The following is a 19,073-nucleotide window of genomic DNA, read 5'->3' as shown; positions in this document are numbered from 1 at the left end:
TTTTTTTTTACTAATCTGATCCTTTATCCTTGACGGGCGGCCATATATATGGGGTTCATATTTGGTGGAAGTACTTAACTGGGTACAAGGATTCTCTCTGTATAATAATCTGCCGCGCTTTAGTAAATCCCGAAATCCCCGCTTGGGCTCCCCTACTATATAGATTACGGTGTTATTAATAGCTACCGAACGGCACAGTCTCATAGTATATCCCAACTCAAGACAATCGTCGTTCAAACACATGTGGTCTAAAGTCGTAGACCACGCGCCTAACGTAGGGTTAATATCCCAGGAAAAATGTACTATAGTACAGATCTATGCCAAAATGAGAAGGCATAGATTAAGTTAACACTGAAATGTTAATGATCAAATAATAAAATTCAGTGGTAATTCAATGATAATAAATTCAAATTCTTCGTCTTTTATTAGGCTCTGTGAGCATAACTGTTGATAGTACCCGAACATTGAAATACATGGAAAATATATTTAACGGATGCCTCCAAGGAATAAAGGCAAATGTATTAATAAAAGCTGTTCTTGAAAATATTTGTAATAATTAGAGATCTTTTGAATTTCGCGCCTGTAAGCGATGTTTATAGTTGTCCATTTAAAATAATTTTACACCTTTTATTTTGTAGAGTTGCAATAATACTTTTGATTTTTGTCATTTTCTTTTAAGATTTTAAATACGTTTTATTTTTTAATATTATATTTTAAAATATTTTATTATAACTCAGAGATCAAAATATATACAAAAACTTAACTCCTACCTTCAAAATGAATTTTTCAATATGACATTGATAGTGGAAAACAATGCTTTCCGATTAGGTTTTCAACTATTATTACAAATAATATATTTCTTTTTACAGTTTTTTCGTGTAAAAGGTTTCCTTTTAGTTTGTCATTTAAATTCTCGTTGTTCATTTATCGGTATGACTGTAGGACTTCATTTTAATTTTTAATAAATCATAGAAAAATTAGATTGACTAATACAAGAACTGATTAATGATAAATTATCTTTTGCCCTGTTGTTGGACGCTGCATAAGCCCTTAACAGATTGTTGTATGAATATTTTATTTCAATAATGATGGAAGAAAAAATGAAACATCTAATACTAAAAGGAAACTCGAGGATAAGACAGATCTAGGACAGAAAGATGACATGTGTGGTAACATTTGCCAATTTACTAGAACTCATATTTATAAAATATTTCCTAATGTTTGTAAAAATGTAAAAATCTAATCCTGATTTTCTAATACCTTACACGGCCTCACATAACACTTCATTGAAGTACAGTAATTGTTTGTAGATTTTTCAGAGTAAATAAGGAAAATACCTATGGAGAAGTCCCAAACAAACACATAGACAAATGATATTTTACATATCATGAAAACGATATAATTAAAGTGTATGCTAACGAAAAAGACTATAACAGTAATCGATCAGATCACTGCTTTAAATCCTGTAAAATGTCTAGCGTTACATTTAGATAAAACACTGTGTTAAAAAAATTAAATTAACCTTCGTCTTCCCGGGTGGGGTACAGCTGTACCGCAGATACACATTTTTTGTAATATTTTGAAATTAGCCCCTGTTTCGTTTGGCTAATTTTATTTTGTGTCCATTAGGGCATTGCAAATAATATCATATTCATAAAATCAGTAACGATGTTTCAAATTAAAAACAAATAAATTATGATCGGCTTGGGGTACATTCGTACCCCGCGTTTGAATCTGTGTCATCTGTATTATCGGTGGCTTTGCAAATTACTACGCTCATGTCGCAACTCTAAGAACAGAACTTCGAACGAAATGCGATGGTTACACTTATTTAGATTCCCTGTCGCGTCGTAGCGGTAAGTACTAGTATATTTTTACTTCGATTTTGGTATATAACAAGTCAGATATTATACTGCACTATAATCATACAAAAGGTACAGTAGATACCACAGATAAGATGGTAAAGCAATACTCTGCTCGTAGGATATGCAACCGATGGCCAATGGCAGTGTTTGGCCAAATATTGGATATTTCTTGCCTGAACGCTTACATCTTATGGTGTATCAAGTACCCGGATTTATATAGAAAAAAAGATGATTGACGTAATATTTTACTAAATCTAGGAGAAGTTTTAGAAAAAGAAAATATTATCAGGCGATATAATGAGGAAGTACGATTGAGTAAGACGTTGAAGCAGTACATGCAAGATGTCGTTCCAGAGTTGGCGCTGGTGAAGATGCAAATGGAAGCAGCCTGTGAACGATTTTCAAGTGGACGTTGCTACTTATTTAGTCGAAAAAAGATCGTAAATCAAGGCAATTTTGTAAGCAGTGTAAAAATTTTGTATGTGCGGAACACCATATCAAGGAAGTAATTTGCACCCGATGCCAATAAATTTCAAACTAGTTTTCGGTCTTAAGATTTATTTTTTATTCCTACAGTTAAGGCTTATCCTCGAAAATCCCAACGGTAAAATTCAGTGAGATATCTATTTCAAAAATATCTTTCTTTACGAAAACAAAATCCATTCACGAAGAATATTCTAAACGTCATCTCTTGTACTAGATTTTATATTTATACCTACTTAAAACCCCCTGTGGTGACAAGTCTTGGGTCTGTACAATAAAGCGATCGGGCGGTCTTCTATTCAGTGCGGTTATGGGTAATTAGAATAATATGAGTATACCAGAGTAATATTATTTATTGAATAATTAATTCACAACTTAGCAAGGGTACATACAGGTAACAAATAATCGTCCTGTAAATTATTCATAACAATCAAATCGAAGACAAACTTTTATAAAATTTTATTACAAAACAATTTATAACAAGATATTTTGAGGTCACAGTACCTATTGGTTTTTTTATGTCTTATATTTTCTTTTGTTTATTTTTGTTGCTTTTTTTTACTGACAAATTGGCTTTTAACGTAGATTACAGTTTGATGGTAAATAGTCGGAAATGTTGAGATGTGGCGAATAAAAACATTCATGAAATTAAAATGAAATGATTTACGTCTATTAGTGGTGCGATTTATAAAATTAGTACTTAAAGCCCAAATCGCGGGAGGAATATGTGCATCAGTTTTCAAATATTTATTATTTACTATATAATTTCTAAATTGAACCACTTTCACTTCTTTAGGTAACAATGTATCTGTCTTGACAACTAAATAGGTAATTAGACAAAATAATGAGTATTATTAATTTCAATACAGGAGTTTAAAAAATTAAAAGGAGGTAGTCCGGGCCCAGTTGAACGGTCAAGCTTATTCTGGTGGAAGCAATAAGGAGGATTATTTTTTGTTTTGGCTCAGCTGACATGCTCTCTCTAGCACTACAACCCAAGAAACTGTGTTAAAAAGGATGTCGCCGAAATGGATGCAATAAAGTATGAAAATAGAAGGTACAGTCATGGATGGCATACAACGAAAGCAGCTCAAATGGTACGGATATGTCCAATGAATGAAAGACAGTAGACTCCCGAAACAACTACAGGAATCCACAAGAGAGGACTACCGTAAAAAACACGGATGGAAGGAATAAAAAACTCAATGAGCTCGAAAGAACTTAAAGAAGAATGGAACAACCGAATTGAATGAAAAATGGACGTCGGAAGACGTTTTATACGGATTATAATAAATTATAGGTACATTATTATTATATCATATTATATATATTTATATAATATATTATATACACGATATTGAAGGAGGTTACAACATAGACAATCAACAAAATCTACATTGTCAACTACACAGTAAAGACCCAACAATAATAAAAGTGTCAAATGCCGTCCTAAAACTCAAAGACAATAAAGCTTCAGGAATCGATTAAATATATTGGGAAATGTATGAAAAGTTGGTGATCAACTTTTTGCAGTAATCCATAAACTAATAGTACTTATATGACAGAATGGATTGGTACCAGAAAAGTGGCTAAATGAAATAATATGCGTTGCATAAAAATGGCGATCAACTGGATTGTAAGAACTATAGAGGCATTACTCTGTTAGCATCTGAGTATAAAATCTTCGGCAATGTATTGTTTGAAAGACTTAAACATTTTACAAAGGATATTGTTGGTCAATATCAATGAGGATTTACTGCTGGAAAGTCAACTACACATCAAATTCAATCACATGGGCAGATTCTAGAAAAGTCACTAGAATATAACATAGATACATGCTATGATAGCTTATGACAGTGTTAAAAGAACTGCATTATATAATGCAATGATAGACTTTCGTTGGGATCCCACCGAAGTTAGTTAAGTTGACCCAACTAACAATGCAAAACGTGAGCTCTTGCGTTAGAATTGAAGGAGAAAACTCCATGTGCTTTGACATTAATGATGGTAGGTATATGACAGGGGAAGGCGCTGGCGTGTCTCCTTTTTAATGTTGCCTTGGAAAAGGCAACCAGAAAATGAAATATTAGAATAAATGTAACTATTTTTTATAGAATCATGAGAGACATGGTGTCGTGTTTTACAAGGCTTTCGGACGCGGCAAGTGAATTAGGACTTGTGGTAAACGAGGAAAAAACCAAATATATGTTGGTTTTCCAACAGAGAATTCAAATTACCAACCATACCTTTGAGCAAGTCAAAGAATTCATTCAAGTCGAAGATTGAATGCAGAGAAGAAAATATTAAAAGTAGAAAAAAATTTAAATGAGTAGGTATAACAAAAAGTAATGAAAGGCTTACCAAAATTTATATTATAAAAAAATGTTGGTTAATTTACATAAAATTAAAAATAGTAAACGGCTGTTGTATATCTTGAATAACATAAAACAACAATAACAGTTCTTCACAAAACAACATTTAACAAAAATTTAAAAGATTAGGTAATTTTGAAGTAATGATCTACATGAAAATACTTTGATTATTAAACATTTTTAAAACATAAATACATGGCTGACACAGAATAATATATTATGATTATAGCGGATATACCTAGGTGTGTATAAAAATTGAGAAAATCTATGGCAACAAAAAATAAGTAAGCTTTTTTTCTTCAAAAAAGCAAACTAGTTAATTTGAAATATTAGTTCAATATTATTTTCTGTTCAAAACTTTTTTTTCTGCAAACTTAAAAAGTGTGGGAGATTTTATATTTAATAAATTTTGGTAATAATCAGTTTATATTTTGCTTATATTTTGCAATATATTATTTAAATAATTTCCCCGAGAATTATATGAGGCTGCTACCGCCAAACACCTTAACCGATAGCCACCTCTCTTGGTGTGATTTACACGTTTACCTCCAACAAATTTTGCTATAACAGAATTGAAGGTTTCGGCGTTATTATTGGTGGCGCTTTTTATCAAACTTGTTGCATGATATTTGAGCCTATTGCTGAATGATATAATATCGGACAACAAACCACACTCTTGCATTTCACGAATGTAATTAATTTCCTGGTCCAAATTTTGTTTTTTTACATAATAACTACAGACTACTACAGAATAATTTACAGACTAATATGACTGGATAAGCAAGTGACGAAACAAACTTCATATAAGTATTATGTAAACTTTACTAATAAAAACGTTTAAAATAAATATTCCAATAAATATAAATAATCAAATTCCATAATCAAACACGGCAAAATATTTGGGTATTGTCCAATAAATATAAATAATCAAACTCCATATTCAAATACTGCAAAATATTTGGGTATTACTCTGAGCTCATGTACAGAAAAAAAGAAAATAATAATTCTGATTGAAATGCAAAAAAATGTACTGACTGATTGACCAAAATTTCTGCATAATAAATTATTATTATATAAGCAAATACTGAAACAATAGTATTATTATAAAAACAGTATAAACATTTAAAAGGAAAATGTCACAAATCAACAGAAAATATTTCTATTCATATCTATAAAAATTTAATCAAATTATAGGTACTACTACCCATATTAAAAACAATTAACACACTGGTTGGTCAAAAGTCGGAATAAGCCCTAATAATGTTATTCAACATTATTTATGACCCTCCCTCATTCTTACCTACCCGTCGACGAGAATCCAGAAACTATCGACAAGGAAAGCCTGTACTGACCGAGAGAGAGAATAACATTTAGCAGAACTTTAGGATTTTTAAAAAAGTTTATACCAAATAGCTGCTGTGTTACACTTTATGGTAAAAATAAAAACAGATTCGGAAAGTGGGTCAAATTCTGTAGTGCCTTATTTCAAAAAAAAAAAAATTACGTTTATTTTAACCAAAAATTTAAAAAAAAAATTCTTTAAACAATTTATTAATTTACAACCAAATAGTGCACTAGAACTTGTTAAGACCTTTCATATAAAAAAGAATCATCTCGATATCTGCCATAGTTTTTGCGTTATTTGATATAAACTTTTACATTGGAATTTAGCTATGCCCAGAATCGCGAGGAACGGCCTTAATTTAATTAAATGATGAAAATTATTTTTTTGTTCGATATACCCTTTGATGTAATAAAAATGTGTTAATTTAAGATTTTATTTCATTTTCTTATAATAAAAATTAAATATACTAATTTTTTTCTCTGGGGTACAAATGGAACCCACATGGGACTCCACGTAATTTACCGACGTGGGAAGACGAAGGTTAACCCTCGACTAGTGACGGGATATAATCTTGACACAAACGGTGACGTTGGGTTTAACCGTACCCCAACCTTTTAAAGTCATAAAAAAAATAAAAACATTTAAGAGTATTTTTAGTTATAGGAGAAAAATAATCAATAAATTTGCACTAATATAGATTATTTATAAAAAATTAGGTGAACAAACAAAAATTTTATCAACATTCGTTTAGAAATTAACTTGATATGTACGCCTAAGGCATATTATCATTAAAAAATAAAATTAACGTTTAACAAAAAAGTTCACATTTACTAAATTGTACAGTCCTTACACACTTTGTCTGTAAATTAGTTCTGTACTTAGTCCTAGGACATTTTCCACATCGTTATGTTTTATTATTTGCAACAGGTCACTACTAGAATTGGTTCTTTTAAAATTGAACTAATTATTGATCTCAAATCTCTCCGCAAATGATAGTTGGTTAATTGTCAAATATGATTTTACGATAGATATAGCTAGCAACTGATAAAAAAATAGACATAGGTAATCTTCTTGTCTTTCAAATCATCAGTAAAAATACATAACCAAACACTTGTTGGATTTTGATGTGCCAAAGTCCTCTAAGACCAGGTAAATATCTTACCAAAATTAATTTTTTGGTTTTTGCTGCTCGTTTTCTGAACTGGCTTTATCGACCATTTAAAGCGATTTCTCCCATAAAACGACATTTCTACATTGTTTGCACAATCCAATTCTTGCTTACTATGTTCGCAGTCAGTGTTGTTTTGTTCTTTTTCAATAGCAGACTCTTTCTGAAATATTGTGTTCACTATCTGTTGTATCTTTATTAACTTCTATATCTTAATCATTTTCGACACTGTCGTCTTCCGAATCAGCGTCCAGTTCATTATAACATTGCATTACAGTCTCTCTTCGTGTTTTTCATACCAAAATTTAATTCTTTTATTTGTACTGTCCAATTCTCTGCAAAAAAGAGTTTATAAAAATATTGCATTCATAGTGACTATTTAATGATGAAAGAGAAGAACTGTCATTAGAAACTACAGAGGATACCGCACCACCAATATTACGAGAAGAAGTTATCTTTGCCATTAAAAACACAAAAGAGGATATAGCTACGGGATCAGATGATGTGCCCATTGAATTATTAAAACCCATTGATGAAGATTTTATTGATGTAATGGTTGAACTTTTAATCTAATTATATCAGACTGCCACAATCCTAGACAATGGCTGCAATCGACCTTTGTGATAATACCCAAAAAGTCAAGTGTAACACCCTGCTCAGATCACAGAACGATAGCTTTAATGAGTCACACACTGAAAACCTTTGTGAAAATAATATACAGCAGAATTGTTTAAACTCTTAAATATAAAATAAGTGACACACATTTTGGCTTTAGAAATGGTATGGGCACAAAAAATGCTTTGTTCGGCTTGAATGTGCTTGTCCAGAGATGCATGGATATGACTTAGGACATTTACCTATATTTTGTAGATTTTGAAAAGGCATTTGATAGGTTCGGCATAAAAATCTTGTAAACAAATTAAAAAGCAAAAATATGGACAGTCATAATATGAAAATTATTTCTTATTTATATTGGAATAAAACTGCCAAGGTAAGAGTTGACAATCAGAACATCCGAGATTTCAAAATACAGAGAGAAGTCCGCCACGGTTGCGTGTTGTCACCACTACTCTTCAATCTGTACAGTGAAGCGGTATTAAAAAAAGCGCTCTTAGATTTAATAGAAGGTATATCTATTAATGACGAAGTTTTGAATAACTTGCGTTTTGCAGATGATGCGGTAATAATGACTAATATCAACAATGATTTACAGAACGTGAATCATGACTAAATCAGCAGATGCAAACATCCAATTGATTATAGAAAATACTGTAATTGAAAGTCTGGATAGCTACAAATATTAAAAAACATAAATATCATAAATTTTAGAAAAACCAAATAAATAAATTCGTACCTCTCCGAGGTACTGAGTGGCACCACGTCAACAGTTAAGGGTTAAAAATAAATGAACTAGAAAGAACATAAAACTCTCTGATAGTGTATTAGTAATCTTTAGGTAGATAATTTAGAGATTTTCCTAATCATCAAAATAAAAATACTGAGATGCTGCGTTAATTCTCCATGATAGGCAAAATACTTCTTAACATAGAGACAGAAGAAATACCAATAGTTAAGACTCAAGGTAATAAAATATTACTTTTACTTACTTTAATTACATAAATAATACCTGATATGATGCATTAGCAATATAAAATTGTAAATTTTATTCATATATTTATTAAAATTAAAAATACCGTTGCTTTAGTAAATAAGGCGGCAATATCGAACATTATCCAATGAAATTTAAAACTTTGTTTCTACTCGTGTTTTATAAAATTATTTAAAACAATTATTGATTAATCTAGGTGCTAGTTATGTATCCATAAAGTATTAAGTATATTTAAAAATTTTTTTTTCAATTTACAAAAAAAGATCCATTATTTGGACGAGTTTGGTGGCTGTAATTTTGTAAATTTAATAATTAATAAACAACATTTATGTATGTAATATTTGAGATAAAATATCACCCCTTTTTTTGTTTAATGTTATCTTCAAAAACAAATGTCATACATCCGTTTACTAGGTAGGTAACATAAACAGTAATAATTCTGATGACCGTTGGGGTGTACATAGCGTGGAGTATTCGCTAACATAGTCCTTTAATAAATTGTTTGGTTAATGTCTGTCCTGGGGTTACATATGTGTATTCTGTAAAGTGTTTACATTTGTCGCGACTGTTTATATGTCATCAAGAGTGCTACTTATAGCTAGTTACGCACTAAACTAATTAATTCTTTTAATTATTTACGTTGTTTATCCATTTGTCTAAAGTTATAAACAAGGATAATAGCCCAGGCGGAATCTGTCGGAAACCAGACCATAAGGGACATTTTCCATATGAGTTTTTTGCTGGAATCACTTTGATCTGAAATCTAAAAAAAAATCTTTCTGTCAAAATCGTCGTCTAACAATTCTTAAAATAAATCTGTCTTATAGGGATGATACTTTTCAATTTTCAATATCTTCCCCAGAGAACGTCTATTTATACGTGGTTTAGTGCCTAATTTGTTCTGGAAGTTTGAGGTAATTCTTTCAAATCAATTGCAATATTTTGTCTAAAACGTTCGTTCGTTGCGTTTCACAATCTTCCAATTTTTGGCAAATTTTTGACTATCCCAGTTTCATTAAAACATTGCAATGTTTTAGTAACCGTTAAACATGATACGGAACTATTGTTTAGTGTATAAAAATATTATACACTTCTTTATGAGTTCTATTACGATCACCGTAACCGATCATCATTATTATTTCAATAAGATCTTCTTCACTTGAATGAACCACTTTTAATGTACAACTTATTTCTGTGAATTGGTTTTAGAAAAAGCCAAAAGCTTGGGTTCGTTGGGAAAAATATTTCCATGAGATTTTTTTTTGTTTAATCACTTTAATAAGAAAATCCAAAATAAGCTTAAGAAGGTCGCACAGGGGAAAAGTTCAAATTTTTCCAGCAATTCTTTTAAACCAAATGTAATAATTTAAAACTGAAAATAACACAAAATTACCATTTTCAAAGCTTAAAACCACAAGTAAAAAATATAATTTTTGGAAAATATTAAGTGCTCAAAATTCAAGTTCAAGCCTTCTTCTATTAGCTCCCGAATATAATTCTGGGCTTGTTTTGTTTTTAAATTGTTAATGAAGCACTTATGGCATATCGGACGTTCATTTTTACAATTCAAATCAGCAATGGGTGGCATATATCTTGTTTCTCTTTCTTATAGACGCCGCAACCCAAGCGCCCGTCTTGTCATAAGCGCGTCTTTAACGATTAAAAAAAAATGTTTTTGTAGTATTTAAAATAATAATTTTTAATTGCATTCTCTTGATCGTGAAGCCGCTTTCGGATATTTTGCACGTCAAATAAACAGAAATTTCCATTTATGCTTTTGTTTATACCAGGTTGGGCGAATGATGTCACTCGACGATGGACCACGGAAGTAGTTAGTTATTGTTTGAGTACAGATTTTTCTTTAAATTCTTTATTGTCTTTTTTGTATGTTTGTTATTCGTTTTTTTTATGGAAATACAGTGTAAAGTCATGGTAGCAGTTAAATGTGGAGTATAAATAAAAGTTAGGATTGAAATTCGGAAAAGATAGCTTGTGGGTGTAGTCTTCAAAAGCCGGAAAATTTTTATATGTGGAGAGGCGAATTTTACACTCAAATGTAATGTGGCAGTTTTTGTTCGAGTTAATCACCGAGTGTTGTTGTGCTGTCTTTTATCTGAGAGATTTGTAAGACTGCGTTTCCAACAATTTGAGAGATACACATGGTTTCAAACAGGAGCGTTTAAGAGGCCGAGCTTTAAAGATTGTAGTTTTTTGTCATCCAGGAAAATCCGAGGCCCGAATCCAGTGTCCAACTTCCAAAGAATCGTCTATTTAGTTCCCTGGTCATTTCAGACCAATTTTCAGCTTGAGTAAGGCACACTTATTTTATTGTATGTTATTTTGCAGTGTTTTGAATCCAGTTCTAAGCCAAAAACTTCTTAAAGGAAATACATCAGCCAGAGTGATATAATGTACTTTTTGTTAAAAATTTTTCTAAGTAAAAATAGAAATTTTTCATTAAAATAAAAAAATTGCTTTCATGACAAGTTAAAAAATTGTAATAGATTAGCTTATTGTCCTATTAGTTTTCTTTAAATAAGGTTCTTCTCCTTCTTCCTACTTTATAAATAGGCAAAATGCCTGTTTTACTTCGGTTTTTAGCCTCAATTGACGTTGTCTGACCATCTTTTCCTCGGTCGTCCCAATGATCTTTTTCCATTTGGCGATTTGTCTCTTGCTATTCGTACTATTCTATTTTCTGTCATTCTTTCGATGTGTTGATTCCATTCCACTTTTCTTCTTTTGGTCCACGCGTTTATTTCCTCTATTCCACATCTCGCTCATATTTCCTCACTTCTTACTCTTTCTCTTAGAGTTTGGTTTGTTATTTTTCGTAAGACTTTCATTTCTGTTGTTTTCAGTAGTCTTTGTGTTTTCACCATATCTGCTCTTGTTTCCGCTGTGTACGTCATTATCGGTCTTATTGTTGATTTATATATCCTGGTTTCCGTTTCCGTTGTGAGGTATATGTTTCTCCAGATTGTGTTGTTGAGACATCCTACCGGCTGTTATTATGGCGTCGTTGGCGTAGCATATTATTCTTATTTCTTTTCTCCCATTTTATATCCTTTTCTTTTTTTTTAACTTTCTGTATGATTTCATCCATTATCAGATTAAATATTAATGGGCTCAGCGAATTTCCTTGTCTAATGCCAGTTTCATATTTGATAGGTTGCGATAGTTTTCCTTTACATCTTACCATAGCTATATTATCTTTATATATATTCTGAATGGTTTGTACTAAATCTATCAAACTTAAATAAGGTTAACCGTTAAAATTTAATTAACATTTCCAAAAGCGACAGCAGATGGATAAAGAGAAGAAACGAATGGAGCCCCATAGGAAGAAGGAAAAGGGGACGACCCCAAAAATCCTGGAGGAACGAAGTAAACAACGCGACGCCATGAGTAAGAGATTTGAGTAAACGATGGGGAATGGGACAACAGAGAAAGATGGAAACGGTTGAGCTAATAATAATTTAAATTCCTATAATATCCGCAACATCTGGAGCTTGTTGTAAACCGTTATATAGCACCATTGTAAGTCTTGTTTTTATTTTGTTTATATTACTTGTAATAACTGTTTATGATGAAATAATAATAAATATGTAATGTTTCTCTCTAAACCAAGTGTAGTATTATTTCGTTTAAAAAGATTTTCACCCATTTAATATTTTTTTAGGAAAGAATAGCCTTTCTTTCCATCCAGCACGAGGATTCTTGTAAACAACGTACTTTTCAAATAGTTTAAGAACCTTCTTGAGGTTGCCCAGGAAATCTATGTAAGTACTTATTGATTTCTTTTTTTGTAGTTGCCCCTCCTAGTCAATCTTTTATTTACTTACGTACGACACAGCTCTCCAACCAAACCAATAGTAGCCGTTCGCAGACATTTCGGTTTGTTTGCTTACCCTATAAGCCCTCCAGCCCAGTAATTTCTGTTCCCAGTTTCAACTCCTCATAAGTGGTACCCAATGTGGTAGGCAAATATAGCCGGTACATTTTAAAATAAAATAAGCCTAAAATCATCGTCATTAACATCAAGGTTTCTGCCACTAAAGTTGAACATAGGCCTCTCCTAATTTTTTTCAGCTGTGTCAGGCTTGAGCTTCCTGCAGCCAATTTACAGCAATTTTGTTGACGTCGTCTGTTCATCATGTAGGTGGTCTACCTCTGCTTCTTATGTCAGTTCGTGGTCCCAAAACCGTCATTTTATGGGTCCAGCGCTCGTCATTCATTCTGGCCATATCGCAAGCAAAAAATACTTATCAGGAATAATAGAACAAGGTTTTAGTTTGAATTTAGATCATTGGTGAATTTAAAATTAATATTTTTAACTGGTGTTTACTAGCCTTAAAAATCATAATTTTGCATTTTTTTTTCAATTTTAAATTATTTATAACTCGAAAACGATCAAGTTTACAGAAATGTTACTAGAGACCCATTTAATTCAAAATGATCCAAAAAATAAAAAAAAAATTGTCCGGGCCGAAAAACTTTTCGCCTAGGCGACCTCTAAAACTTTATTTTGGGGTATCTTATGAAAGTGATGTATGTATGTGCAAAAAAATCTCAAAATCTCATGGGAATGTTTTCCCGAACAAACTTTAGTTTTTTCACTTTTCTTTTTGCCAACAGTTACCTACTAGATATTAGTCGTTAATTTCTTACTACATTTTGTGTTCGTCTTTTAATACAAAAAACATCAACACGAGTTTACGTTTTATTCTCATTAGACAGCTCTGGTTACAGGACGGGTGTTCGCGCTGCGGCGTATATAAGAGAGAGAAACAAGATTTAGGGCACACATTTTGGTGGTTTAAATTGTCATTGTACAGATGAGCGCCCACATGGCCATACGCGCGTCGTTATCAATTAAAAAACAATGATTTAATAGTTATTTATGAACCAAGGGTGTTATTAGGATGATTACTCCCGGACAGCAACATAATCCAGGCAGAGGGCTTCTTGCTCAAGGGGTAGATGTTGCTCGATGTGCAAAATCATCCGGTAATACCAGTGGTACATACAAAATATACATACATATATATATATATATATATATATATATATATATATATATATATATATATATATATATATTTTATAGGTGCAGTAAAATAAAAAGTAAAATGTCTTAATTTTAGTTTTGATATCATGTGAAATGAAAAATAAAATCTTGTATGTACCACTGGTGTTACTGGATGATTACGCCAATCGAGCAACATCCATCCCTCGGACCATAGGCCCTCTGGCTGGATTGTATTGCTCGCCGAACGTAATCATTTTAATAACACCGTTGGTGCATAAACAACTATTAAACCATTAGTGGTTTGGTGCATATATTATATTTTGGTGCATAAATAACTATTAAACCATATTTGGTGGCAGGACGGACGCTCATTTGTAAAATGAGAACTTAATCTGGCAAAAATTTGTGCACTAGATCTAATATTTCTCTCTCTCTCTCTCTTCTCTCACTCTTATACACGCCGCAGCCCAATCGCTCGTCCTGTCATAAGCGCTTTATTAACGATTAAAAAACGATATTTTAAAATGAAATAGGCCCAATGCTTATCGGGAAATGATAACACAAGGTTTAAACTTAAATTTAGCTTCATGGTAAATTCAAAAATATTGTTTTTTACTTGTGTTTTTGAGCCTTGAAAATCGTAATTTTGCATTTTTCTCAGTTTTAACAATTTTAAATTATTTATTATTATTTAAATCTAAAGTTTAATGCAATTCGGTGGTGACACGGAAAATGACAGAGTATTTCACGTTCATTTACTGGCCTAGTATGCGTTACGATAAAAACCATAAACTAAACAACCTAAGTAGTAGCAATGTCATTTCGAAATAAAGTTAAAAAAATATGAAGGTAATCAAAAAATATTTCAACACTTTTCAAGTTCACACTTTTTAAAATAATTATATTCTCTTTTTATTGAAAATATAAATAAATTGTCCCATTGTTTTAAATATTACTGAATTAATTCATTGACTTCGCCAACCTTAAAACATAAGTTTTAGTTATATCTCTCATAACATTTTTTTGTGTAAAAATAAATTGTTTAGTTGTGAAATTAACAACTTAATTGAAATGTAGGCAATCAGAGACTAGCATTATAATTAACATTTATTTTACTTTTAAACAATTATGAATTGTTTTGAATAATATTAGATTCAGTTTTAACTATTTTTTTAAATAGTTGAACCATTATTAAAAATGAATATGTGAAAAATAAGTGAAAAGATAAATCAATTTTAACTTGAGAATACCTGTCAGAAAAAATCATAGCAAGCTTCCGTTAGTGTTTCCATAGTATATCGTGAGGAAAAACAAAAAAATCATGATTAGTAGCCCTAAGTGGAAATCGAAACGTCAAAAATAAACTTATTTTAAACTTATTTCTCAGGAACATAGTAAATGCATTAAGATGCCACAAGAAAATAGCTTCAGAACAATATTAAATATTGTGTTTAACGATATATTGCTTATGTTAAATATTGTTTAATTAAATAAAAATTGAAGAGGCTAATACTAGCAGGGAGGATATAAATGTGAAAACTTGTCGCAAATAGTTAGGACTTGAAGCTTAAAAAATAGTGTCTAATGTATATGAGTATTTGAGAAAAATATTGTCTCAGGCGGATGCAATAAGCCGTTGTGAATGTATGAGAACAAGATCGTCATCAACTGTTTACACTTCAGAATTGGCCGTCAAAAACAACGAACGCTCGGGTAAAGTTCGGGTTCGACAGACACATCTACGAGGTCGAAAACCAATTGCATGTAATAAACATAACATGCTTTTTATTTTAATAAGTAAATTCCTACTCTAGACAAAATATTTTTAAGTCGTGAAACTTTGCGTGAGCAGTTATGTAAATTGGAATTTACTTAAGCTAAGTATAATAGCTATTCAACGGTGATAGAGAAACATGAAATCAGCACATGACGTCGCAACTATCTATGTACAATGTCAAAGTTTTGTGTACAAAATAGAAAAATCTATTATTTAACGAAACTTGGGTCAATGCTGGATATACTGTTAAAAATGTGTGGAGTGACACTACTGTAATAAGTAGTCGGCAAAATTTTGTTGAATGTCTATCTCAAGAATTCCGAGGACCGACAGGTAAAGGACAGCGACTCATAGTGATCCATATTGGAGGTGACAGTGGTTTTATAAAAGACAGCGGTTTAGTTTTTTATCAAAACAAAAAAACGGTGTTTACCATAAGGACATGAATGCAGATCGTTTCGAACAGTAACGTATTGAAGATAACTGCGTCACCATTATGCATATTGTATCATATCATAGTCACCGGAGTGAACGATTTCCCACTTCAAACAGCCAAAAGGCTGAAGTGCAAAAATAGCTTCAAGAAAAAATCATTTCATACTACGAGAATACAGTTAGGGTAGAGTTGATCTATCTAATTAACAATATCGCCCTATTCATATCGATTACGTAGTTGATGGGATGGCCCGTGCTCGTGGTGATACTGTTTTAAGACTTTCACCATATCACTGTCAATTTCACAAACAAAGGGTAATGTGTCACGTCATAATGTAACTTAAAATTGAAGTTGTAAAGAGGCCGCTAAATTCTGTTACTGATGAAGTTCGCCATTAGCATGGCAGACTACCCTTTCCCATATACGGAAAAAACTAACGTGGGAATTAGATGTTCATGTTGAGACTATAATCGAACCCGTAGTTATTGCGTTAACAGGCGATAACAACAGTGATAGTAAGAGTAATGGTAATCTCCCTTAAATAGACATATTAGGCTGTGAAGATTATTAAATGTAAGTACGGTGATTTTCAGGTGCCTTTGTTAAATTATAGCAATGTTAAAATTATACAAGCGATTAAAAAGAAACTACTATAAAAAAAATTAGACATTTTTGAAATCACAGCATCAAAAATATTTAAAATTTGTTATTTGTCAAGCAGAAATTTTGTTGGGTTGTGTTATTATTCCTGTTTCATACCATGCAAGTTAAGCGTTTACTTTATATTCCAATTCTTCATTTGGCTAAATTTTAAGTTTTTTATTGACGCTTGTAAAATGAAAGTATTTGCTTCGAAACAAATTTCCACATAATGCCAGAACATTGATTAATTCCGCTATTAAATAGACTAACTCGGTTATTTGACACTCAAGAGAATTAAGTTTTTCTCAGAAATAAACTTCAAAACTTGATAATTGCGTCTCGTTTTGTTTACTGACGTAAACGCAACACGTATAATCAATTGCAGTGAAAGTGTTTGTAACAATATAATTCATTTAATGGATAACTCGATGTATATCTTCTTCCATATAAACACCTTTTCAAGCATCAAACGATCAAACAAGCATCTGCGGTTGCTAGTACTCTTACTATTGATAGACTAAATAATTGAATATCATTCGCTTAATCGACACATTATTAATGTGAAGGAAAACTTATTTTATAAACTAAATTTAATATATTATTTTTATTATTATAAGCAGAAATATATTATCCTACTATTACAATGAAAAGTGATCAGCAAGACCTATATAGCTGGGAGGATATCAGAAATAGGTCTGCAGGACATAAACTAAAAGGAAATACAGCCATCAACCATATTCATAAAAATTACTCGAAAAAAAAAAAATAAACAATAAAAACCGACCTCGGCCTCCAAAAATTTAAAACATTTTTTTCAGAAAATATTATTTCACCACAACTCCAGCTTTGCCCTAAGCCTTAGTATATCTAATACAACTTGAAACAACAGTTGGATAGGCGTATTTTTTTATGAAGAATATATAAAGATACACAAATATAGGAAAACTGGAGTAAGACACTGAAAGCTAACTCGAAAAGAAAACGGCCCAACCGAAACCAAGAAATAGACGATTTAAGCTCTTTTTTTGGCCGCAAGGAGATGCAATTTAAAAGTCAAAAATAACAGCAGTCTGGCCAAATGTCTGAATAATAGCGTGGAGTGTGGGTGGTGGAGTTCTTAAAAGTTGAAGACTCTTTTGTAGCTCAATTACTTTTGAGTAAACTCCTAGACCCCGATGTGCTGCGTACACATTAAAGATTCTAGCATTGCAAAGTTTGTATGTGTGTGTTTCAGCCATGGACGCATAAACATAGATCTGTGTTTATACGTCCATGGTTTCAGCCAATTCACTGTTGAATACTTAAGTTATTGTACCTGAATCTCCTTCTCGCTACTTGTACTACTTTTATAAAAAATAAAATTGCAAAAGAATACCAACCCTAACAGACACTGTGTTACATAAACCTACTCAGTAACAAATTATTACATTTAAAAAGAAGATGGCTTCTAATCTATAATCGTACGTGGTATACATCGACTTGAAGAAGGTGTCTAGTAAAAATGTGCAATAGTACGATAGGACTACTAAAGAAGAAATCCGTGGAGAGACTTGATGATTGACTGCATGATAGTATTCTGGAGAAGATTAGCGTAAAGGTCATGGAATTAGGAAAAATTTATTCATACACAATAATAAAATAAAAAATACCAGAAAACCAAAAAAGTAGTATGCAAGAAATTCAGAAAAAATTACTTTTTTTTTCAGTGTATTTCATTTGGGTTTAATACAATTTTTCCAGTTTATGTGTGTCATACAATATTTTTTTTTGTTTAGTACATTTCTTTGAGACTCATTTGATTATTTTTATTAATTCTATGACACTTTTGGCTAATTGGCTATGCCAAAGCCATTAAAAAATATAGCTCTTCCATAAATGAATGGGCTTTGCGGAAACCAAGATCATGTACTAGGATCATTGAATTTATTTCAGTGTCCTCTGAAAGTCTTTAGAGGATAAGCCTTACTAAGATTTTAGACATAATTGGTATTTGGTAAGCTGATTGGTCTATGCGAGGTAATTATATTTGGCATTTAATTAATCATAACTATTTGTGCGAAGTTCCAAGTAATCGTGTAAGGGCTAATCTTAGAATAGTTTATAAATGGTAGTAAGGAGTACAATACTTGCTTTACTGGGTATTTTCTTTAATATGATTCCTGAGATTATTAATCATTAGATAATTTGAAGTATTATTAGACAGACAGTCTACAAGAACTTGTTTCTAGTTTTTGATATTATTAGGTTCAGATTTCAGATACACCAAATATGTGTGAGAGAAATTCTGCAAAGATCGATATCTTTGTTGCGTTCTGCACATACAATGACCTCAATATAACAATTG

At 31.5% G+C, this 19,073-nt stretch overlaps 1 protein-coding gene across 3 annotated transcripts in view; it reads left to right on the top strand.

The window, feature by feature from the left end:
* The window catches only part of LOC140451697 (adenylate cyclase type 6), a 3,083,308-nt gene that overhangs the window by 66,218 nt on the left and 2,998,017 nt on the right, over nt 1-19,073 (top strand). The window lies entirely within an intron of this gene.

Source organism: Diabrotica undecimpunctata, chromosome 1, assembly GCF_040954645.1.
Source record: "Diabrotica undecimpunctata isolate CICGRU chromosome 1, icDiaUnde3, whole genome shotgun sequence".
Taxonomy (NCBI): Eukaryota; Metazoa; Arthropoda; class Insecta; order Coleoptera; family Chrysomelidae; genus Diabrotica; species Diabrotica undecimpunctata.
This window is presented reverse-complemented; position numbering and strand designations above follow the sequence as displayed.